Source organism: Haematobia irritans, chromosome 3 (assembly GCF_050003625.1).
Source record: "Haematobia irritans isolate KBUSLIRL chromosome 3, ASM5000362v1, whole genome shotgun sequence".
Taxonomy (NCBI): domain Eukaryota; kingdom Metazoa; phylum Arthropoda; class Insecta; order Diptera; family Muscidae; genus Haematobia; species Haematobia irritans.
This window is the reverse complement of record NC_134399.1, coordinates 98,584,522-98,610,612: the sequence shown is the minus strand read 5'-3', so window position 1 is coordinate 98,610,612 and position 26,091 is coordinate 98,584,522.

Sequence of the window (26,091 nt, the reverse complement as noted above, 5' to 3'; positions counted from 1 at the left end):
TATAGCTCCAATATATGTATGTACTCCAGAGTTGGAATATGAAATATGGTAGAGTGTTTCATATTTTATACCCATTTTCAATGGGAGTTTCCTCCAATTGACTCGATAGTTTCCACAGAGAATATAATTAATTAAGTGTGTCATCTTGATCTAATTGGTTCAGATTTAGATAAAGCCTCCATATATTTATTCTTCCCACATTTTACACAAAATTCTGTGATGATTTCTCCATATCGTAGTCATATCCTACACACTGTAGGAGTTTTAAATAAAGCTCCAACTTGTAGAAATATCTCCCGACTTGGCCAAATAATATATCAGAACCCACAATTGACCAAATACAATGGCGAGATCTAATTAATATCCTTGTAAAAATTGTAAATATTACTCAAATTGTCCAATATCTCAATTACATCTTTTTGTACACCCTCAAAAAAATTCGCTTCTGTAACATATAACCCAAACACATTTTGCTTCAAGCATATATATTTTCAGGATTGGTCCAAATAAAATTTTGTTTGTATTGCTCAAACATATTATGTTTCACCTTAGGGCATATACTGCTAGTAAAAATTTTAATGAAATTTTCTTTGTGTGGTTATATTTGTAAGGTGCCAATTGGTTACTTCTATTATTTTACATGCAACATACTCTCTAGGTCTCTCTTTCTAAACACAATTATGTTTATAGGCTAATTCCAAACTAATATATGTTTGCATCTAAGCATATTATATTTACAAACATTTTATGTCCCAAACATAATATGTTCTAACATATTAACATATATGTCCCAAACATGTTACGCTAGTTTATGAACATTACACTTAGAAAAAATTGCACTTAAAAATATTGTGTTAAAAAATTTGGGTTCCAAACATATAATTTTTACACCCAAACATATGAAAACAGTCTTTCTCGTCCGAGTACAATTGCATTAAAATTGCTCTAGGTTTATATTTCCCATATTTATACCCTTCACTACTACTGTGGTACAGGGTATAATAAGTTTGTTATACCCTCCACCATAGGATGGGGGTATATTAACTTTGTCATTCCGTTTGTAACACATCGAAATATTGCTCTAAGACCCTATAATGTGTATATAATCTGGGTCGTGGTGAAATTCTGAGTCGATATGAGCATGTCCGTCCATCCGTCCGTCTGTTTAAATCACGCTAACTTCCGAACGAAAAAAGCTATCGACTTGAAACTTGGCACAAGTAGTTGTTATGGATATAGGTCGGATGGTATTGCAAAAGGGCCATATCGGTTCACTTTTACGTATAGCCCCCATATAAACGGAACCCCAAATTTGGCTTGCGAATCATCTAAGAGAAGCAAATTTTATCCGATCCGGCTGAAATTTGGTACATGGTGTTAGTATATGGTCTCTAACAACCATGCAAAAATTATAATTATATATAGCCCCCATATAAACCGATCGCCAGATTTGTCCTCCGGAGCCTCTTGGAAGAGCAAAATTCATTTGATTCAGTTGAAATTTGATACGTGGTGTTAATATATGGCCTCAAACACCCATACAAAAATTGGTCGAAATCAGTCCATAATTATATATATAGCCCCCATAAACCGATCCCCAGATTTGACCTCCGCAGCCCCTTGGAAGAGCAAAATTCATCCGATTCGGTTGAAATTTGGTACGTGATGTTAGTATATGTTATCCAACAACCATGCAGGAATTGGTTCCGATCAGTCCATAATTATATATAGCCCCCATATAAACCGATCCCCTGATTTGAACTCCGGTGCCTTTTGGAGAAGCAAAATTCATCCGATCTGGTTGAAATTTGGTACGTGGTGGTAGTATATGATATTTAACAGCCATGCCAAAAGTGGTCCATATCAGTCCATAATCATATATAGCCCCCATAATCATATGGAGCCTCTTGGAGGAGCAATTTGCATCCGAGTTAGTTGAAATTTGGTACATTGTGGTAGTATATGGCCGTTAACAACCATGCCTAACTAGGTCCATATCGGTGTATAGTTATATATAGCCCTCAGATAAATCGATCCCCAATCACACAAAAATTGGTCCATATCAAGTTCATAACTGTAAATAGCCCCCATATAAGCGACCCCCATAATTCAATTCTGGCTCTCTAACACGTATGGACTAACTCGCAACGATGTTAAGAAGTTTTAAAATACCACAACCCAAGTAATTCGATTGTGGATGACAGTCTTTCGTAGAAGTTTCTACGTAATCCATGGTGGAGGGTACATAAGATTCGGCCTATATACTTGTTTTTTACTAACATTGTGTTTCATATCAGGGCGTTTAAATTTAAATTTAGATTGAAATTTCAAATCTAGAGATTATACTAAAAATTGTCTCCAAATTTGGTAAGATAAAATATTTATATATGGGAATATAAACCTTTATAATAACTTCCAACAAATTTGAAGGAGTGGAGATGGTAACACAAATTTTGGTCTACATAGTGGGCTATAATATAGTCGGCCCCGCCCGACTTTAGACTTTACTTACTTGTTCATATTAGGTCAATTTTTCTCATATAGATATGATAACACAAAACTGCCAGCAAATTTTAAAGACTTGGAATGACAACGAAAGTGTTTCTCCATTCTAAAAAATATTATTGACCTAATATGAAAGATTATGCAACCTTAATTTTAGGTTACGCAATTTACACAATATTAAGGGCAAATTTCTTTAAAATAATGAAAATTTAAATAAGAGAAAAAAGTAATCTTTGCTTAAAAATTTCTTTTATTAAATTTAGGACACAAATCTTGGAAATTGAACTAAGGAAGAAACATTTTTGATTTAAAGACATCGTCTTTAAATTAGTTGATATCTGTTATAATTTGGATTTTTAAAGTGGCATTTGTTTGCACGTGAAGAGTTTTATTACTATATCACAAAAAGATATTGAAAATTCGATAAATGAGATCCGTATCGTAATTTTAATTTAATTGATCCTAAATGTAAAGGCAGATAGGTCCTTTAAACAATTTTCGTTTTAAAGAAGCCGCATCTTTGGCTCGGAATCAATAACAAAATCCTTACTGGAATGTGAAAATCTTTGAATCCAAGTAAACTTTTTTTTTTGAGTGTAGAATGGTGCAGGGTATTATAAAGTCGGTCAAGCCTTAAAATAGACTTGCCTTATTTATGTTGTTTGCTTTTTTTCATTTAAAGAGAAACATAGGTTTTATCCATTTGCTCATAAATAAGTAATAAATATTACAAAAAAGAGCGCCTGAAAGCATACAGTACATCGGTATTTGTTGGACAGAATGTATATGGTTCTCAGTACAATACCATATGTGTGTGCGTGTATGTTGTAATTGTTACGAGGTTTCTCTTCAGCACTTCTTTAACAGCCAAAGGATTTTTTTTTCGAATTTCAAGCATGCTAGTCATACAAGCTTTGTATCGTGCAATATGGATTGCGTGTTTAAATATTCTCGTTCAGAATTCTGAAAAATGAATTGTAAAGATTTTAGCAATATATTTTGCATTATCATGGCATGCAAAGAAAATTATGGTCTGTGTCTGCATTGTCACTGGCAATTTGATTTTTTTTATGATAAAGAAAATCTATGCGAGCGGTCGTTCTATACAGGGGGATTTTTAAAAGTGTGTATCCTTAGCAAGCTTTTACCAACATGACATCAATCCCTGTTTTTGCGCAAATCTAATCCAATATTGATGGAGAAATCTCCTCTCAGCGGTTTCATGCATAGTGCAACTATAAGTTCGGGAGCCACCGTGGTGCAATGGTTAGCATGCCCGCCTTGCATACACAAGGTCGTGGGTTCGATTCCTGCTACGACCGAACACCAAAAAGTTTTTCAGCGGTGGATTATCCCACCTCAGTAATGCTGGTGACATTTCTGAGGGTTTCAAAGCTTCTCTACGTGGTTTCACTGGAATATGGAATGCCGTTCGGACTCGGCTATAAGAAGGAGGTCCCTTGTCATTGAGCTTAACATGGAATCGGGCAGCACTCAGTGATAAGAGAAAAGTTCACCACTGTGGTATCACAATGGACTGAATAGTCTAAGTGAGCCTGATACATCGGGCTGCACACATAACCTAACCTAACCTAACTATAAGTTCGGCTAAGAAAGATGGTCAACAAGCTATGCCAGAAATGTGTACGCGTGACACAAACTTTTCGTCGGCGTGAACAATATTCATATCCACTTTCGTGCGTAAAAGGGACAAAGTAATGCATGCTTATTTGCTAATCACGTCCTGTTTATTAGCTACATCATAACTAACTTTGTCATTCCGTTTGTCATTCTGTACATATATACCGAGTCGATCTAGCTATGTCTGTCCGTCTGTTGAAGTGACGCTATCTTTCGAACAAACCACGCTATTACCCTGAAATTTGGCGTAAGTGGTTCTTATTGATGTAGGTCTTAAATAGGCCTTATCGGACCACTTTAATATATTTCCCCCATATAAACTGACCCTTAGAGTTGGCTTCCAGGGCCTCTTGGAAGAGCATATTTTATCCGATTCGATTGAAATGCAAAAATTGGTCCACCTTGGTCCATTATTGTTTATAGCCCATATATACCAATCCTCAGATTAGCCTTTACGAAGGGGATGTTTCCTCCAATCCGGTTGAAAATTGGTACGCGATGTTAGTATACGCCTTTTAACAACCACGTAAAAATTGGTCCATATCGGGCCATAATTATAGCCCCCATATAAACCAAGGGAACAAATTTCGTCTGATCCGGTGTTGCGATTTTTACATCCTAAACCACATAGTGGTCAGGGTATAATAAATTTGATCTGCCAAAAATGTGCCTACCAGAAATATTGATTTTAGACCCCATAAAATATATACCGATCGACTCAGAATCACCTCCTGAGTCGATCTAGCGCTTGGTGTCCGTCCGTCCATGTATTTGTTGTTCGCTGGATTCCGATTATTAACCGATTTGGATGGCATTTGGTACAGGGAGTTTTTTGGGCACAAAGACGAACGCTATTGAATTTGGAAGAAATCGGATCAAATTTAGATATAGCTCCCATATAAATGTATCGCCCGATTTCGACAAATGAGGTTACGTTGCGCTTGTTTACAAACGGATCGTCACCAAATTTGGCAAAAAACAAAATCTTTTTCATCGTCCTTCAAGTCTGCAAAATTTCATCAAAATCGGTTCAGATTTAGATATTGCTCTCATATATAAAGGGTGATACGGTCAAAATTTGGTCAAGGGAAAACGCGTGTAAATCGGTGAAATCGTTTATTTAAAAAATCAAATTAAATTTCTTTTTCAAGTTCAATTAGTATAAAATTCAAAATATTCAGTTAGGCTTTCGCTTTTCCAAATCCGAATTGCCGGGCCTCACGCTTGAGACATGCCATCAGATTTTGTACAGCCACCTTGTCCACCTTCTTCGCCGCAGAAAGCCAGTTTGCCTTGAACTGCTGCTCGTCCTTAGCAGTTTTTTGGTCTTCTTTAGGTTCCGCTTGACAAAAGCCCAGTATTTCTCAATTGGGCGGAGCTCTGGCGTTTGGGAGGGTTCTTGTCCTTGGGAACCACCTGCACGTTGTTGGCGGCGTACCACTCCATGGCCTTTTTGCCGTAATGGCAAGATGCCAAATCTGGCCAAAACAGTACGGAACAACCGTGTTTCTTCAGGAAAGGCAGCAGACGTAAATTTCTTGGTTGACAGTCCCGGAACCTATGAAAATACTGCTTTTCAAGCCACGGGTACAGATGGCTTGCCAAACCAAATATTTATTTGCGAACTTTGACAGTTTTATGTGCTTGAAAATATCTGCTACCTTTCCCCTTCCTTTTGCCGTATAAAACTCCTGTCCCGGAAGCTGCTTGTAGTCGGCTTTGACGTAGGTTTCGTCGTCCATTACCACGCAGTCAAACTTCGTCAGCATCGTCGTGTACAGCCTCCGGGATCGCGCTTTGGCCGTCGTATTTTGTTTATCATCGCGATTTGGAGTCACTACCTTCTTGTAAGTCGATAGTCCGGCTCGTTTTTTGGCTCGATGCACGGTTGTAGACGATACACCCAGCTTATTTGTGGCATCTCGGAGAGAGAGGTTAGGGTTTTGCTTGAAACTACCGGCAACTCTCTTTGTCGTCTCAGCGACTTCCGGTTTTCGATTTCCCCCCGATCCAGACTTCCTGGCTGTCGACAAACGTTCCCCAAACACTTTAATTACATTTGTAACGGTTGATTTGGCAACTTTTAGCGATTTTGCCAGCTTTGCGTGCGAGTAGCTCGGATTTTCGCGATGCGCGAGCAAAATTTTGATACGCTTATCTTTTTGCTTGGACGGCATTTTGACAACTGAAGAGTGAATTCCAAAATCAAAATAGGAGCAATATTCTACACACACACACCTTCAAAATGAGGGGTGTTCAGGTGTAAATGCAAAATTGAAAGAAATACGTCAAGTTTATATTGACCAAATTTTGACCGTATCACCCTTTATGTATCGCCCGATTTTCTCAAACTTGGCCACAAAACCCTTATTTATCAACCGATCTTACTCAAAGTTGGCTAAATGTAGTCTTCTATAGCACTAACTAGATGTGCAAAAAATCATCGAAATCGGTTCAGATTTAGCTATAGCTCCCATATATATGTACCGCCCGATTTTTCTAAATTTGGCCATAAAACCCTTATTTATCAACCGATCTTACTCAAAGTTAGCTAAATATAATCTTCTATAGCACTAACTATATGTGCAAGAAATCATCGAAATAGGATCAGATTTAGCTATAGCTCCCATATATATGTACCGCCGGATTTTTCTAAATTTGGTTATAAAACTCTTATTTATCAACCGATGGTACTCAAAGTTGGCCAAATGTAATTTTCTATAGCACTAACTATATGTGAAAGAAATCATCGAAATAGGATCAGATTTAGCTATAGCTCCCATATATATGTAACGCCCGATTTTTCTAAATTTGGTTATAACACCCTTATTTATCAACCGATAGTACTCAAAGTTGGCCAAATGTAATTTTCTATAGCACTAACTATATGGACAAAATTTCATCGAAATCGGTTCAGATTGCGATATAGCTCCCATATATATGTATAGCCTGATTTTCCCAAATTTGGACATAGAACCTTTATTTATTAACCGATTTTACTCAAAGTTGGCTAGATTTAGTCCTCTATAGTACTAGCGGTATGTATAAAATTTCATCGAAATCGGTTCAGATGTAGATATAACTCCCATATATGTATTGCCCGATTTTGAAAAATTTGCCCTTAATAACCTTATGTTTGACCATAGAGGTCTCATTTATTAAATGATCTTACTCTAATTGTGCACAAGGTAACCTTTTGTGGTAGTAATCAAACCCGCAAAATATTATGCAAATTGGTTCAGATGTACATATAGCTTCCATATATATGCATCGCTCGATTTTCCCAAATTTGACCATAATACTTTTATTTATTAACCAATGTTACTCAAATTTTGATGTACTAGCCGATCGTATTTATACGTACACCCTCAAAAAAAATCGCTTCTGTAACATATGTTCCAAACATATTTTGCAGGAAGCACATATATTATTGGATACTGCCGAAATATTAATATGTTTGTTTTTTGTGAACATTTTATATGTTTGGAAGCATTTTGAGCCCAAAAATATTATATGCTTGGAAGAATTTTCCCCAAAGAAGATTGTGATCATTCCATCACATAATTTTCACTTCCACGAAATTTTTAGTTCTTGGCACCTTTTTCTGTAATACAAATAATGTTGAAGAAATTATTCAATTTTATATTTTTTTTTAATTGTACCTTTCGCCTGGGCGGAGAATCGAACCGAGGCCCATACAGTTTGTAAGCCAACACACTATCCACTGGGCTACGTAGTAGTTATAGTCACCAGTAGACAATTATCGTTACAAGTTACATTTATATAGCATACTTTGCAGCGCCCACGAGCCCATGCAAACATAACATTATTTAAAAGAAACATACATTTGTTGGACACGTGGAGCAGTGGTTAGCATGTCTGCCTTACATGCAAAGGGTCGTGGGTTCAATTCCTGCTCCGACCGAACCAATTTTTTTGCAATTTAGACATTTATACTATATTAAATTTTTATAATGAAACTTCGAAATATGGGTTATTAAAAATTTACAGTCCCCACATACATAAAATTCTCCTCTCAAGGCGAAAACACATGCTGTTTTTTTCAAATCTCTATGCTCTTGGTTCCGAATGTCTATTCTCTTTACTCCGAATACTCATTCTAATATTCAAATTAAATAATATTTAGACTTAAGCATATAAAATATTTGGCCTTATCATAAAGCAGTTTTCCGAAACAACATACAACCGTTTCACAGAAATTGTAAACATATATATGTTTGCTCGAAATTTGTAAATTTATATATGTTTACATTCATACATATTATTTTTATGAAACATTCATACCCCAAACATAATATATTTTAACATATTAACATATGTGTCCCAAACATTTAGTGTTAGTTTAGGAACATTACATGTTGGCACTTAAATATATTGTGTTTAAAAATTGTGCCCGAAACACATTTTCTTTATATCGGAACATATGCAAAACATATTTTTCTAACAGTGTACTTGTAGCTCTTAACATACATAGGAATATTGCTCGATTTTTACAAATTTGGATTTATTACACTAATTGAGCGATTTTCTCTATTTTAATAATGGTCTCAATTTTAGTGGCATACTAACCCCGTAGGTGCAATATCAACTACAGCTAGTGTTACTAGAAGTAGGGGAAATTCCCTATATGTAAGTTTTTTCTAATATTTAGCGTCTTTTAGGACGTAGAGCCACAATGTAGGACATTTCCACTCAACACAATTTGTAATAATTTTTACATTTTGGTGGCTATAGAGGAGGAAATTAGAAGCCGGCAAGGTTTGATCTTTAACAATGTGTGGTAACAATAGTCTAACAAAATTTGAAGATTACCACAAATCTACGCTAAAAAAGCATACTCGGTTCCAAAGATTTTGTCTTTACTTTAAAAAATTTGGTATTGATTCCGAGCCAAAGAAGCGGAGAATACAAGTAAGGATACTTTTAAGACACAATTCTCTTTTAAATTTAGGTTTTGTGTACTTGCTTCTAGGAAGCAAATTTTAATTTTTCGATTTCTCAGCTTTTTTTCTTCATATGCTATCAAAGTCCTTTAAAAACGAGTTAACGGCAACTTTATTTACCAAATTAGGACTCGACTTCCAGTAGAAATTATGCTATGTTTGAAGTAAAAAACGTCTTTAAAATAAAGTTTTGAAAAACAATTCCTATATTTGAACGATTTTTTGCTTTGTAGTCAAGATGCAAAAAGACAACAAATTTAAAGACAATTTCATTAAATTTAAAGAATTTTTCTGAATTATTAAAGTCAAGTTGACCTTAGCCTATAAATTTTTTTTTTCATGTTAAGATACCCATTTTTAAGTCAAATCACTTAATTATAAGGACAATACGAATTCATTGAAAAGTTTATCGACTTTTGGACAAGGAAAATAACTTTATTTTAGAGAAATGCGTCTTCTATGGTAAGCAAAATTTGTATTGGTATCTTAAAGACATGAAAAAAATTCTTTATAGAAACTTTTTCCAATTCAGCGCTTCATTCTACACATATAAGATGAAAAACGTACTGAAAATATGTATATAATGATGGTGCTTAAATTAGCGCAGCTGAGTTGCGGGTGCTTCTAAAAAAAAAATTTAATTAAAGAAATTTTAATTAAAATTTCTTTATTTTAAAGAAATTTATCCTTAATATTGTGTAAATTACGTGTCCTAAAATGTTGGTATTTTTTAGTTTTATATCAAGCATTTCTGTTCAGGTACAAATAAAGCTCCCACATGTTCCATGATAATACCAATCACCAAAACCAATTAAAAATGTAATGATTGGTGTTTGTTTTGATTAAAAAACAATTCGATTAAATTTTTATTAAACATTTTTGTAAATGTAATTAAAATTTTAAATGACAGATATTGTTGGTATGTTTTTCTGTTTTATTTATTTTTTTAGATAACTTCCATACATATTTATTGCCAAATTAAGACTCTCTATCATTCGTTTTAAAATAAAAGGTACACTCTATAACTATAACTTAGCACTTATACTAGAAGTAATTCGTTCTTTAGCTAATATTCGCACTGATGATCGTAAATCTCAATATGGTATAAGAGATCATTGAATTTATTACTTTATATTTTTAGTGTTGTGAATTTACTTTAGCTGACACATTCATGCATACATAGTATCGTTGTCATTGGGTTTCACCAAAATATAGGAATCATACATGGGCAGCGGAGCCACATACCAAAAAAGTGCAAACTTTCTTGGTCGTATTTCATTCAGTGGGAATTTTCTTCTTTGTATAGCAGTTCATATCACACACTAAATCATAACTGCTTGTTTCAAACATATGCCATTGCTGTTCAAAAATTGTGGTTTTTAGGAGTTTCTCGTGTGCCAATGATAAGGGTGCAAACATGAACCAGCAAACGAAATCGCTGTGTTGTTAAACATCGATTTGTTACATATATGAGTCAGAGAAATTTTAAAAGCTACATATGTATTGTAATTAGTGTTTTTTTTCTCGCGTTTTTTCCTATATATCGTGCATTTAAAAAGAGCACTATGTTAAGATGTGATTTTTGTACAATTAAAAAATTGTTTGGAATAAAAACCTACAGAGTTACTATACCACTAAAATTTAGTCCATTATTAAACAAGTAAGTAAAGTAGAAAGTAGAGCAGTGCCGACTATATCATACCCTAAACCACCCCTACTGAATTATTAGACGTAAGAATTTGAGGGGTTTCGTTGATATAGGTTTGAGAGATAAACCGCATTCCACATTTAAGAACTACATACCTATGGGAGCTTTATCTCAATCTGAACATAAATGCCTGATATTAGCAGCTATAAGTGATTATACACCTGCCAATAATATTGTGTCCATTATTACAAAAGAAGAAATCACTCAATTAGTGTGGGTAATGTATTAAAATTTATGAAAATCTGGCACTTTTATGTACCTAACCTAATGTATGTCTGAATACGATCGGCATTATGGCCAAATTTGTGAAAATCCGTTAATACATATGGTCTTAGTTTATACTATAGAATATTATATTGGACCAAATTTGAGTAAGATTGGTTAATAAATAAGGGTTTTATGGCCAAATTTGAGAAAATCGGCCTAACTTCCGAACGCAACAAGCTATCGACTTGAAACTTGGTACAAGTAGTTGTTACTGATGTAGGTAGGATGGTATTGCAAATGGGCCATATCGGACCAATTTTAACAGTGTGGCTGATAAGTCCCCGGTCTGACACATAGATGGCGTCGCAAGTATTAAATGCATATTATTTTTATATAGTACCAACCTTCAAATGATCCGTAAGTCAATTAGTTTGTGAGATAGAGCGTCTTTTGTGAAGCAACTTTTGTTATTGTGAAAAAATGGAAAAAAAGGACTTTCGTGTTTTGATAAAATACTGTTTTCTGAAGGGAAAAAATACAGTGGAAACAAAAACTTGGCTTGATAATGAGTTTCCGGACTCTGCCCCAGGGAAATCAACTATATTGATTGGTATGCAAAATTCAAGCGTGAACGCAGTGGACGCCCGAAAGAGGTGGTTACCGACGAAAACAGCAAAAAAATTCAAAAAATGATTTTGAATGACCGTAAAATGAAGTTGATCGAGATAGCAGAGGCCTTAAAGATATCAAAGGAACGTGTTGGTCATATCATTCATCAATATTTGGATATGCGGAAGCTCTGTGCAAAATGGGTGCCGCGCGTGCTCACATTTGACCAAAAACAACAACGTGTTGATGATTCTGAGCGCTGTTAACTCGTAATACACCCGAGTTTTTCCGTCGATATGTGACAATGGATGAAACCTGGCTCCATCACTACACTCCTGAGTCCAATCGACAGTCCGCTGAGTGGACAGCGACCGATGAACCGTCTCCGAAGCGTGGAAAGACTCAAAAGTCCGCTGGCAAAGTAATAATGGCCTCTGTTTTTTTTGGGATGCGCATGGAATAGTTTTCTATCGATTATCTTGAGATGGGAAAAAACATCAACAGTGACTATTATATGGCGTTATTGGAGCGTTTGAAGGTCGAAATCGCGGTAAAACGGCCCCATATGAAGAAGAAAAAAGTGTTGTTCCACCAAGCCAACGCACCGTGCCACAAGTCATTGAGAACGATGGCAAAAATTCATGAATTGGGCTTCGAATTGCTTCCCCACCTACCGTATTCTCCAGATCTGGCCCCCAGCGACTTTTTCTTGTTCTCAGACCTCAAAAGGATGCTCGCAGGGAAAAAATTTGGCTGCAATGAGGAGGTGATCGCCGAAACTGAGGCCTATTTTGAGGCAAAACCGAAGGAGTACTACCAAAATGGTATCAAAAACTTGGAAGGTAGTTTTAATCATTGTATCGCTCTTGAAGGGAACTATGTTGAATAATAAAAACGAATTTTTACAAAAAAATTGTGTTTTTCTTTGTTAGACCGGAAACTTATCAGCCAACCTGTTACGTCTAGCCCCCATATAAATCGATGCTCAGATTTGGCTTTTGGAGCCTCTTGGTACATGGTGTTAGTATATGGTCTCTAACAACCATGCAAAAATTGGTCCACATCGGCCCATAATTATATATAGCCCCCATATAAACCGATCCCCAAATTTGGCTTTCGGTGCCTCTAAGAGAAGCAAATTGGTCCACATCGGTCTATAATTATATATAGCCCCCACATAATACGATCCCCCGATTTGGACTCCGGAGCCTCATGGTAAGCAAAATTCATCCGATTCAGTTGAAATTTGGTACGTGATGTTAGTATAATGTCTTTAACCATGCAGGAATTGGTCCATATCGGTCCATAATTATATATAGCCCCCATATAAACCGATCCCCAGATTTGGCTTTCGGAGCCTCTAAGAGAAGCAAATTTCATCCGATCCGGCTGAAATTTGGTACATGGTGTAAGTATATGGTCTCTAACAACTATGCGAAACTTCGTCCACATCGGTCCATAATTATATGTAGCCCCCATATAAACCGATCCCCAGATTTGACCTCCGGAGCTCTTGGAGGAGCAAAATTCATCGGATCCGGTTGAAATTTGGTACGTGGCGAAATTTGGTATATGGCCGCTAACAACCATGCCAAACTTGGTCCATATCGGTCTATAGTTATATATAGCCGATCTTCAAAAATAATATATCAAAATTTTATAACTATTCAATATTTTGTCAAGATTTTATTTCTATAGAAAATTTTGTCAAAATTTTATTACTATTCAAAATTTTGTCAAGATTTTATTTCTGTAGAACATTTTGTCAAAATTTTATTTCTGTAGAAAATTTTGTCAACATTTTATTTCTATAGAATATTTTGTCAAAATTTTATTTCTATAAAAAATTTTATCAAAATTTTATTTCTATAGAAAATGTTGTCAAAATTTTGTTCCTATAGAAAATTTTGTCAAAATTTTATTTCTGTAGAAAATTTTTTTATTTGCTTTTTTGTTTAATTATAATCCGTGTGGACTAACTTACAATTGAGAAGACGGTGTTAAGAAGTTTTAAGATACCTTGCCATCGGCAAGTGTTACCGCAACCCAAGTAATTCTTTTGTGGATGACAGTCTTTAATACAAGTTTCTATGCAATCCATAGTGGAGAGTACATAAGATTCGGCCTGGCCGAACTTACGGCCGTATATACTTGTATTAATTAATATGGTGAATCGTTTTCAAGTTATTCCAATATCGTAAGTAAGTATCGGAAGTGCCTTAATTTTGAACATAACGGTTTATCGCGAAAATTCGAGCTGACAGAAAAAAACAAAGTGTAGATTTGGATTCAGCGTAACAAATAACCTTAAAAAATATTCAGTTCTTAATCAACAGAACCATTGTTCCCTTGTGTAATTATCGCTATATCCATCAACGCACAAACAAATTTTTTGGCGCCCACCAACCGATGTAAAGAAACTTTATTTAACAGAAACATCTCTCTAGATCGAAAGCAGAAAGTATATCTAAATGCCGGGAATTAAATCAGAAGTACTTTTTATAGATTGCGCTTCCCTACGCTTAAAAAATATTGTTGTAAGGCAGAAGATTTCATGTCTTTAAAATACGAATGCGAATTTTGTTAAGCATAGAAAACGCATTTCTCTGAAATAAAGTTTTGTTTCTAGTTGAAAAATCTATAAACTTTTCAATGAGTTGAGTGATATAAAAATGGATTTCTTCACATGAAAGAAAATTTTGTTGGGACTGTGGCTTAAATAATTCTGAAAAAGTCTTAAAAATTAATTAAATAATCATTAATTAAATAAAAATAATAAATGAAAATTTCCTATCATTTTCCCAATTGACTTTATTTTTTATTATGATTAAAAACTTAATTGCATCAGTTAATTTTTTAATTGATTATGTTTTCAACATCAATCAATTTTTTAATAGGAAATATTTTTGTGAATTTTGTTTTGTTGTTGTTGTTTTTTTTTTTTTTGTGCAATATTGTTGTATTAACTTTGATATAATTTGAAATATCATCTAATTTGTTTGCTTGGTACACGATATATTATAAGTTGTTTATAAGCTTTTCTTTTTGTTAGTTGTTGTTTACCCTATTTTTTGGAGTTTTTTGAAGTCTGCAGTTGATAGTCATGCTGCACGTGACTTATTTGAAGCTAGAAGCACTTCCAACTAAATACACACATATATTTTCATTATGTGGTCACTTTTGTGACCAATTTACTGGTGCTTTTTCTTCATATTTTCAGCTTTCAGTTGTGTAAAACTAGAGGCGGCAACTTTTTCCACCGACGTACACTTTAAGGTTGCAGCAATATTTGTCTAGCCTGAAGCCGATGTAGTGGTCGTTGTTCTAAATTCAAGAGGATTTCAATGATAATATTTTCGTTAGTTTGTATAGGGTCAATATAAAAATGTATGTATATTGTGTTTTATGCTCTTTTCCGTTGGATTGTGATGAGTAGATTTATTTTTGGGGTTTTTTTTTTTACTTTTTGTGGGTAGCCTTGGTTATTCCCCAACAAAACACAAAGCTATTAAAAAGTTGATCTGCCCGAAAGCTTTGATTGTGTTTATTTAAAACTTAGTTGCCAGCAGCACTGGTAGGTATTATTTTATAGTTTTTACCACTAAAACAACTTTGTGGTAATATGCATTTATTTTATTGGTGTGAACTTTTTTTGATAAATATTTAAATATAATCTGTTTAGTAGGAAAAAAAATTTGAAGACATTTGGATATGGACAATATTTCTAAAATGAAATTATTTGGCATTTAATGGAAGACTGTAGAAATTGACTTTAAGCATCTATATGAAAGTGATTTAATGGATGGATCATTTTATGGGCAACTCGATATGAGCACAAAACTTTTGTTGTATGAAACCTACTGGCTTCCTGGGTTGACCTATTGTACTCCAAATGTAGTTACCCCTCGTGTGTATGAAAATTAGTTTTAAATGACATATCCTTACAATGCGACCGGACCTTTATTAAAATAAGAACTAGTTTTAAGTCGATATCTTGTTTCGTTCAGAAGTTAGCGTCATTTCAACAGATGTACGGAAGGATATCGTTAGATGGACACATAATTGCACTATGACTCAGAGTATATCTGTCGAAATACGACAAAATTAAGGCGAGATAGAACAATTTATCAAAAATACTATGTTCTGTGTAGTTTTTAAGGCGCATCTTTCTGTCTTTACAGATTTTTGTACCCTCCACCATAGGATGGGGTATATTAAATATGTCACTCCGTTTGTAACACATCGAAATATTGCTCTAAGACCCCATAAAGTATATATAATCTGGGTCGTGGTGAAATTCTGAATCGATCTGAGCATGTCCGTCCGTCCGTTGAAATCACGCTAACTTCCGCACGAAACAAGCTATCGACTTGAAACTTGGCGCAAGTAGTTGTTATTGATGTAGGTCGGTCCACTTTTACGTATATCCCCCATATAAACGGCCTCCCAAATTTGGCTTGCGGATCCTCTAAGACAAGCAAATTTCATCGGATCCAACTGAAATTTGGTACATGGTGTAAGTATATGGCCTCTAACAACCGTGCAAAAATTAGTCCACATCGGTCCATAATTATATATAGCCCCTATATAAACCGGTCCTCCGATTTGGCTTGCGGAGCCTCTAAGAGAAGCAAATTTCATCCGATTCGGCTGAAATTTGAAGACCAAAATTCATCTGATTCATCCCATCCGGCTGAAATTTGGTACATGGTGTCAGCATGTGATCTCTAACAACCATGCAAAAATTGATCCACATCGGTCCATAATTATGTATAGCCCCCATATAAACCGGTTACCATATTTGACCTCCGGAGCCTCTTGGAAGACCAAAATTCATCTGATTCAGTTGAAATTTGGCACGTAGTGTTAATATATGGCCTCAAACACCTATGAAAAAATTGGTCGAAATCGGTCAATAATTATATATAGGCCTAATATAAACCGATCACCAGATTTGACCTCCGGAGCCCCTTGGAAGAGCAAATTCATCCGATTCGGTTGAAATTTGATACGTGATGTTAGTATATGGTATCCAACAATCATGCAGGAATTGGTTCATATCAGTCCATAATTATATATAGCCCCCATATAAACCCCCTTGGAAAAGAAAAATTCATCCGATTCGGTTGAAATCTGGTACGTGATGTTCGTATTTGATATTTAACAACCATGCCGAAAGTGGTCCATATCAGTCCATAATCATATATAGCCCCCATATAAACCGATCCCGAGATTTGGTTTTGAACCACTTGGAGGGGCAAATTTCATCCGAGTCAGTTGAAATTTGGTACATTGTGCTAGTATATGGCCATTAACAACCATGCCTAACTAGGTCCATTTCGGTCTATAGTTAGGTTAGGTTGAAGTGGCAGCCCGATTAAGATTCAGGCTCACTTAGACTATTCAGTCCATTGTGATACCACATTAACTAAAAGTACCTATTACATATGGGAACTTCTAGTTTTAACCGCTGAACCTTCTCGATTATTTTCTTCTGTTGAACCAACCAGATTGTTCCAAAAACATTAGCAGACTGCTTAAGTTAACGTTTTCCAGGTCCGCCAGTAATCTGAAGCTATATGCCCCTAAAATTTGCCTTACATAAAATGCCTTACACAAAATGCAGGTCACTCACGAAAGAGGTGTTTTATTGATTCCTTTTCCTCCGCATCATGACAGCTCATACAATAGTTTTTATACTTCGCAACAATAGTTTTTGTAAAATCGCCTATCAGGCAGCGACCCGTTATAGCAGATATCAGGAGTGATATATGTCGTCTCGAGAACACTAGCATATCTAGTGTGCGGTTTAAGTTTAAATAGGGCCATATTTGCTTGGTGTCGTTACAACCCTTGCATTTCTCCCATCGAACATTTGCCATCATGACAGCCTTCTCACGCAGTAAGAGCTTGCAGGTAGCCAGAAGCATACCAACAGATTCTAGTTCCCCTGGAATATGTAAGGTAATTCCTAGCCTTGCTAGCTCATCTGCTTCGATGTTCCCCGGTATGTTCCTATGGTCAGGCACCCATATTAGGTGAATATTGTGCTGCTCATCCATCTCATTGAGAGATTTGCGGCAGTCGATGGCCGTTTTCGAGTTGAGGAACACAGAGTCCAAGGATTTTATTGCAGGTTGACTGTCTGAGTATATATTAATGCCAATATTGCTTGGAGCATTACTTCTCAGCCAATTCACCACTTCTCTTATTGCTAATATTTCAGCCTGAAAAACACTACAGTGATCAGGTAATCTTTTCGCTTTTCAAAGTTCCAGATCTTTAGAATATACTCCGAAACCCACTTGTCCATCGAATTTGGAGCCATCAGTGTAGAAATCTATATATCTTTTATTCCCCGGGGTCCGTGTACACCACGCCTCACTGTTGGGAATTAGAGTTTCAAACTTTTTGTCGAAAAGTGGTTTTGCCAGGGGGTAATCCACTACGTTAGGCACATCTGGCATTACTTTGAGGACCGAACTATGACCGTATATTTTTCCGACCACAGCGATAGCTCGCGCAACCGCACAACCGTTGTTTCAGCTGACTGTTTGTCCAAAATGTCTAAAGGCAATAGATGCAGTATGACATTAAGGGAATTTGTTCCTGTCTTGTTGAATGCACCTGAGATACACAAGCACGCCATACGCTGAACTTTGTCTAAACTTGTTGGCTGGTGAAGTGCCGGCCACCAGACTACAACACCATATAGCATGATAGGTCTAACCACCGCCGTGTATAGCCAATGTACAATTTTTGGTTTTAGTCCCCACTTTTTCCCTATTGCCTTTTTGCACGAGTATAAAGCTACCGTTGCTTTCTTCGCCCTCTCTTCAATATTAAGCTTAAAGTTCAGCTTCCTGTCCAAAATAACGCCAAGGTATTTTGCACACTGCCTAAAGGGAATTTCATTACCCCCTAAGGAAATGGGCCTAACCGTGGGAGTTTTGCGATCTTTGCAGTACATGACTAGTTCTGTCTTTGCAGGATTTACCCCAAGACCATTATCTTTCGCCCATTTCTCAGTCATCCGGAGGGCTCTCTGTATAATATCCCTAACTGTTGATGGGAATTTTCCCCTGACTGCTAGCGCCACATCATCTGCGTATGCCACCACTTGTATCCTTTCTTTTTCTAGGGAAACCAGAAGGTCGTTTATAGCAACATTCCAAAGAAGAGGTTATAGAACTCCTCCTTGAGGAGTGCCTCTGTTCACATACCTTTGTATGTTTGCTTGTCCTAGTGTGGCTGAAATGAGTCTCTTCCTTAGAAGTTCGTCTAGCAGCCTAAGTATACCTGGATCAACATTCAGAGTTGTCTGTCCATTTAATATCGAGCTCGGATGGACGTTATTGAACGCTCCTTCGATGTCTAGAAACGCCGCGATTGTGTATTCTTTGACAGATAGTGAGCTTTCAATAAAGCTGACTAGTTCATGTAATGCGGTCTCAGTAGACCTGCCCTTCGAGTATGCATGTCGTCGTTTCGACAGCAAACTTGAATCGACGCTAGTTCTAAGATACATATCTATCATCCTCTCCAGAGTCTTAAGTAGGAATGAGGATAAGTTGATTGGTCGGAAATCCTTCGCACTCGAGTGAGAGGCTTTTCCCGCTTTAGGTATGAAAACGACTTTTCGACAGCAAACTTGAATCGACGCTAGTTCTAAGATACATATCTATCATCCTCTCCAGAGTCTTAAGTAGGAATGAGTATAAGTTGATTGGTCGGAAATCCTTCGCACTCGAGTGAGAGGCTTTTCCCGCTTTAGGTATGAAAACGACTTTTGTTTCCCTCCACTTTCCTGCAATATATGCTAAGTTGATACATCCTAAATATATCGCCGACAACCAGGGGATAATTCTGTCAGCCACCGCTTGTAACTCCGCCGGAGTAATTCCATCAGGTCCAGGGGATTTGAATGATCCAAAGCTATTTAACGCCCATTTTATTCTAGATTCCGATACAATTTCCTCGATAGGAAACGGCCACTGAGCCACTGTGGCACCGCCAGTACATGGTTCAACCGTCTGATTTCCGGGAAAATGTGTGTTCAATAGTACCTCCAGCGTCTCCTAACAGGACGTTGTCCAATTGCCCTCGATGTTTTAATGAAACCTGGAGCGGAGTTCGTGGATGCTAGCACCTTCCGTAGTCTGGAAGACTCGGACGTATTCTCAATGCTGCTGCAGTAATAATTCCAAGAGTTATGCTGAGCCTTTCTCGGCCTATAGTTATATATATCCCTCAGATAAATAGATCTCCAATCACACAAAAATTGGTCCATATCAAGTTCATAATTGTATATAGCCCACATATAAGCGACCCCCATAGTTCAATTCTGGCTCTCTACGTACCGTGCAAAAGTCCATATCGATTCGTAATTATTTGTAGACTTACCTATACATACCTTTTTTGTCTAATATATACCACAAATGGACTAACTCACAATTTAGAAAACGATGTTAAGAAGTTTTAAGATAACACAACCCAATTAATTCGATTGTGTATGACAGTCTTTCGTAGAAGTTTCTACGCAATCCATGGTGGAGGGTTCATAAGATTCGGCCTGGCCGAACTTACGGCCGTATATACTTGTTTTAATATAAATAAGTGTTGTATAGTATTAAAAGTTTTTGATCCATCCTAATATTACATCATACCCACACATGCTGGTGCGTTTATCTTTCTTGATGTTTTCTTTGAAAAGGCCAAATTACTTTTAAGTTCATGTGCTCTAGAAAGAAATTGAAAGCATTTGCTTTTCCTTCGTACTTCTGTATTTGTTCTGTTTATTTAGAACTTCAGTGAGACACTTACATAAATATAGGATAGAAAAAGATGTATTTGAAAAGGAAAACAACAAATAAACAAATGAAAAAAAAACTACGAAAGGACAGAATATTGAGAAATGGTTAGGTACGGTTTTTTCTACAATAAAAAAACTCTGCCTTATTTAAAACTTATAAAACCGACAAGGATATGTCTGTTGATAAGTAATCTTCTCACAAATTCATAGTATCTAAATTTAAACTAACACATACACCTACTTATATTTGCGCAAGACAATGGCATTACTAATTCATTTTATTTTAAGTGGAAATTGAATTGTATTTAGAATATAAATATTTTATTACTTGAATAAATTATCTAAGTGAGCAAGATGGAATTTTAAAATAGAATATTAAATCAATTTAAATAAGAGTATTCGATAATTTAATATTTAACAGTCATTTATTATATGTATATAGTGTGTATATAGAAACAAGGAACGCATACAATAATGTTTTTGAAAACATTTAGCCGTAATGGATTGTCTTATATAGTACATTGTACAAACTCGGTTAATAACTACGGTTGCCAAAGTTTGTGGATTTCTACGAAAAATGGTAGATTTTTTTACTGTTTGGTAGATGGGCAGAACTCTTGATGTTTTGGTAGATTTTGCAAAATATTCCTCTCCAAGTAAGAGGTATTTTATAAGTAGAAATAAACTTTTGACAAAATTTTCTATAGAAATAAAAATTTTAGAAATCTTCTTCAGAAATAAAATTTGGACAACATTTTTCTATAGAAATAAAATTTTGAGAAAATTTTCTATAAAAAAATTTTCTATACAAATAAAATTTTCTATAGAAATACAATTTTGAGAAAATTTTCTATAAAAATAAAATGTTGCCAAAATTTCCTATAGAAATAAAATATTGACAAAATATTTTATAGAAATAAAATTTTGACATTTTCTATAGAAATAAAATGTTGACAAAATTTTCTATAGAAATAAAATTTTTACAAAATTTACTATAGAAATAAAATTTTTACAAAATTTACTATAGAAATAAATATATGAGAAAATTTTCTATAGAGATAAAATTTTGACAAAATTTTCTATAAAAATAAAATGTTGCCAAAATTTCCTATAGAAATAAAATATTGACAAAATATTCTATAGAAATAAAATTTTGCAATTTTCTATAGAAATAAAATGTTGACAAAATTTTCTATAGAAATAAAATTTTTACAAAATTTACTATAGAAATAAAATTTTTACAAAATTTACTATAGAAATAAAATTCTTGCAAAATTTTCTATACAAATAAAATTTTGAAAAAAATTTCTATAGAAATAAAATTTTGACAAAATTTTTTATAGAAATAAAATTTTTGCAAAATTTTCTGTAGAAATTACATTTTGACAAAATTTTCTATAAAAATAAAGTTTTGTCAAAATTCTCTATAGAAAAAAAATTTTGACAAAATCTTCTATATAAATAACGGTTTGACAAAATTTTCTATAGGAGTAAAATTTTGGCAACATTTTCTATAGAAATAACATGTTGACAAAATTTTTATACCCTCCACCATAGGATGGGGGTATATTAACTTTGTCATTCCGTTTGTAACACATCGAAATATTGCTCTAAAACCTCATAAAGTATATATATTTTCCTGGGTCGTGGTGAAATTCTGAGTCGATCTGAACATGTCCGTCCGTCCGTGCGTCCGTGCGTCCATGCGTCCGTCTGTTGAAATCACGCTAACTTCCGAACGAAACAAGCTATCGACTTGAAACTTGGCACAAGTAGTTATTATTGATGTAGTTCGGATGGTATTGCAAATTGGGCCATATCGGATTACTGTTATGCATATCCCCCATATAAATATTTAGTATATTTAGTATACTAAAGTAACAAAAAAAAAACAAGTAAGGAAAGTCTAAAGTCGGGCGGGGCCGACTATATTATACCCTGCACCACTTTGTAGATCTAAATTTTCGATACCATATCACATCCGTCAAATATGTTGGGTGCTATATATAAAGGTTTGTCCCAAATACATACATTTAAATATCACTCGATTTGGACAGAATTTGATAGATTTTTACAAAATCTATAGACTCAAAATTTAAGTTGGCTAAAGCACTAGGGTGGAACACAATTTTAGTAAAAAACAAGTAAGTAAAGTCTAAAGACGGGCGGGGCCGACTATATTATACCCTTCACCACTATGTAGGCCAAAATTTGTGTTACCATCTCAACTACTTCATATTTGCTGGAAGCTATATAAAGGATACATTTCTTAATTCTACAAAATCTCTAGAATTAAAATTTAAATCGGCTAACGCTATCCAGTTAATTGTAGGAAACTTCCATTGAAAATGGGTCTAAAATGTGTAACAGTCTACCATATTTCCCCAACTCTGGTGTACGTATATATGGGAGCTATATAAAATATGAACCGATTTTGACTAAATTTGACATGTATAGTTAGAATAATAATTCTACTATCTATGCGGAATTTCACGTAAATGGGAGTATAACTTTGGACCCCTGGTCATATGAGTGCAAATCGGACGGACGATATATGTGGGAGCCATATCTACATCTGAACCGATTTCAACCAAATTTGGTACAATTACCGATACTACTAAACGTACTCCTTGTGCGAAATTTGAAGCAAATCACGGTAAAACCCTGGATTTTGAGGCCATATAAGTTCAAATCGGACGAAAGATATATATGGGAGCTATATCTAAATCTGAATCGATTTTTACCATATTTAGCACATCCAATAGTATCGTTAAAAGTACCGCTTGTGCAAAATTTGAAGTAAGTCAGGGCAAAACTCTGGCTTTTGAGACCATATAAGTCCAAATCGGGCGAAAAATATATATGTGAGCTATATCTAAATCTGAACCGATTTTAACAAAATTTGACACACTTAACGATACTACTAAGCGTACCCCTTGTACAAAATCTGAAACAAATCACGGCAAAACTCTGGCTTTTGTGGCCATATAAGTTCAAATCGGACGAAAGATATATATGGGAGCGATATCTAAATTTGAACCGATTTCAATCAAATTTACTAAGCATTGGTAGAATGTCAATTCTACCCTCTGTGCAATATTTCACGAAGATCGGTAGTAAACTTTGGCCTCTGTGGTCATATGAGTCTAAATCGGACGAAAGATATATATGGGAGCTATATCTAAATCTGAACCGATTTGGCTGATATTTTGCAAGATTTTCGAGATTCATAAAATATTTGGATGTACGGTATTTCAAGAAAATCGGTTGATAAACACGCTAACTATGACCAAATCGGGGATAAATATATATGGCAGCTATATCTAAATCTGAACCGATTTTTTCCAAAACCAATAGCGATTGTCTCTGTCCCAAGAAACGGCCCTATGCCAAATTTGAGAACGATCGGACTTAAATTGCGAGCTGTACTTTGTGCACAAAATTACATATACAGACAGACGGACAGGCAGACAGACAGACGGACATCGCTAAATCGACTCAGAATTTAATTCTAAGCCGATCGGTATACTAAAAGATGGATCTATGACCACTATTTCTTGGCGTTACATACAAATGCACAAACTTATTATACCCTGTACCACAGTAGTGGTGAAGGGTATAAATATGGGAATCATTTAAATCTGAAGCAATTTTAAGGAAACTTCGCAAAAGTTTATTTATGATTTATCGATATACATGTACTAGAAGTTTGGAAAATTAGAGTAATTTTTGCAACTTTTCGTCTAAGCAGTGGCGATTTTACAAGGAAAATGTTGGTATCTTGACCATTTTTGTCGAAATCAGAAAAACGTATATATGGGACCAAATTTGGCACGCATAGCAACAATGCTAATTCTACTCTCTGTGCAAAATTTCGACTAAATCGGAGTTAAAAATTGGCCTCTGTGGTCATATGAGTGTAAATCGGGCGTAAGCTATATATGGGAGATATATCTAAATCTGAACCGATTTCCACCAAATTTGGCACGCATAGCTACAATGCTAATTCTACTCCCTGTGCAAAATTTCAACTAAATCGGAGTTAAAAATTGGCGTCTGTGGTCATATGAGTGTAAATCGGGCGAAAGCTATATATGGGAGATATATCTAAATCTGAACCGATTACAACCAAATTTGGCACGCATAGCAACAATGCTAATTTTACTCCCTGTGCAAAATTTCAACTAAATCGGAGCGAAAAATTGGCCTCTGTGGGCAAATGAGTGTAAATCGGGCGAAAGCTATATATGGGAGCAATATCTAAATCTGAACCGATTTGGCTGATATTTTGCAAGTTTTTCGAGACTCATAAAATATTCTGATGTACGGAATTTGAGGAAGATCGGTTGATATACACGCCAATTATGACCAGATCAGTGAAAAATATATATGGCAGCTATATCTAAATCTGAACCGACTTTTTCCAAAATCAATAGGGATCGTCTTTGAGCCGAAACAGGACCCTATACCAAATTTTAGGACAATCGGACTAAAACTGCGAGCTGTACTTTGCACACAAAAATACATCAACAGACAGACAGACAGACAAACGGACAAACAGACAGACAGACAGACGGACATCGCTAAATCGACTCAGAATTTAATTCTAAGCCGATCCGTACACTAAAGGGTTGGTCTATGATTACTCCTTCTTGGCGTTACATACAAATGCACAAACTTATTATACCCTGTACCACAGTAGTGGTGAAGGGTATAAATAGCAAATGCCAACTTTTCGTTTTTTGCCCCAAAAATGACGATATTAGCTCCGTTCAAGAATTTTTACTGGAAGTCGTCGAAATTGCAAGTTTTTGCTAGAAATGTCTTACATACGGGAGCAATACTTCATTTCACACCAAAAGGTTGGTATTAAGTTCGAGTTTGGCCACCAAAAACGTAGTTTTTTCACCATTACTTTTCTTTAATAATCCATTTTATGGAACACAAACTTTATGAAAATTTGCTTTCGGTTATTCCCCATCAAGTTATAATGAAATCTGCAACAAATATGTATAATTTTATGTCTTTTTTACTGATTTAGTTTTCACTTTAGCGACAAAACAAGTAAGTAAAGAAGAAAGTCGGACGGGCCGACTATATCATACCCTAAACCACCCTTACTGAATTAGTAATCATAAGCATTTGTGGGGTAACATTGATATAGGTCTGGGAGATAAACTGCAGTTGCATATTTAAGAAAATGACATGTTTATGGGTGATTTGTCTCAATCTGAATATAGCTTGTAGTCAGTATTGCCAGGGAAAATGTTCGGTTTACCCTACAAGGATAAAAAAAGTTCCCTACTTTCCCATACATTGCCAAACAATTTTCCCTACAATATTTTTCGTTAAATTTAAACAAATTTTACAAGACAAAAATTATTCTAAGTACTTTATTATCTTAAAACATGAAAAGGCAACGTATATAACCTAGAAAATAAATTTGTATTAGCACCACGGTTGCCACAGTTTGTAGAATTCTACCAAAAATAGTATTTTTTGTTGTTAAATCTCTATAGAAATAAAATTTTTGAAAAAGTTTCTATAAAAATTTTTTTGAGAAATTTTTCTATAGAAATAAAATGTTGATAATAAATTCTATTGAAATAGAATTTGGAGACAAAATTCCACAGAAATAAAATTTT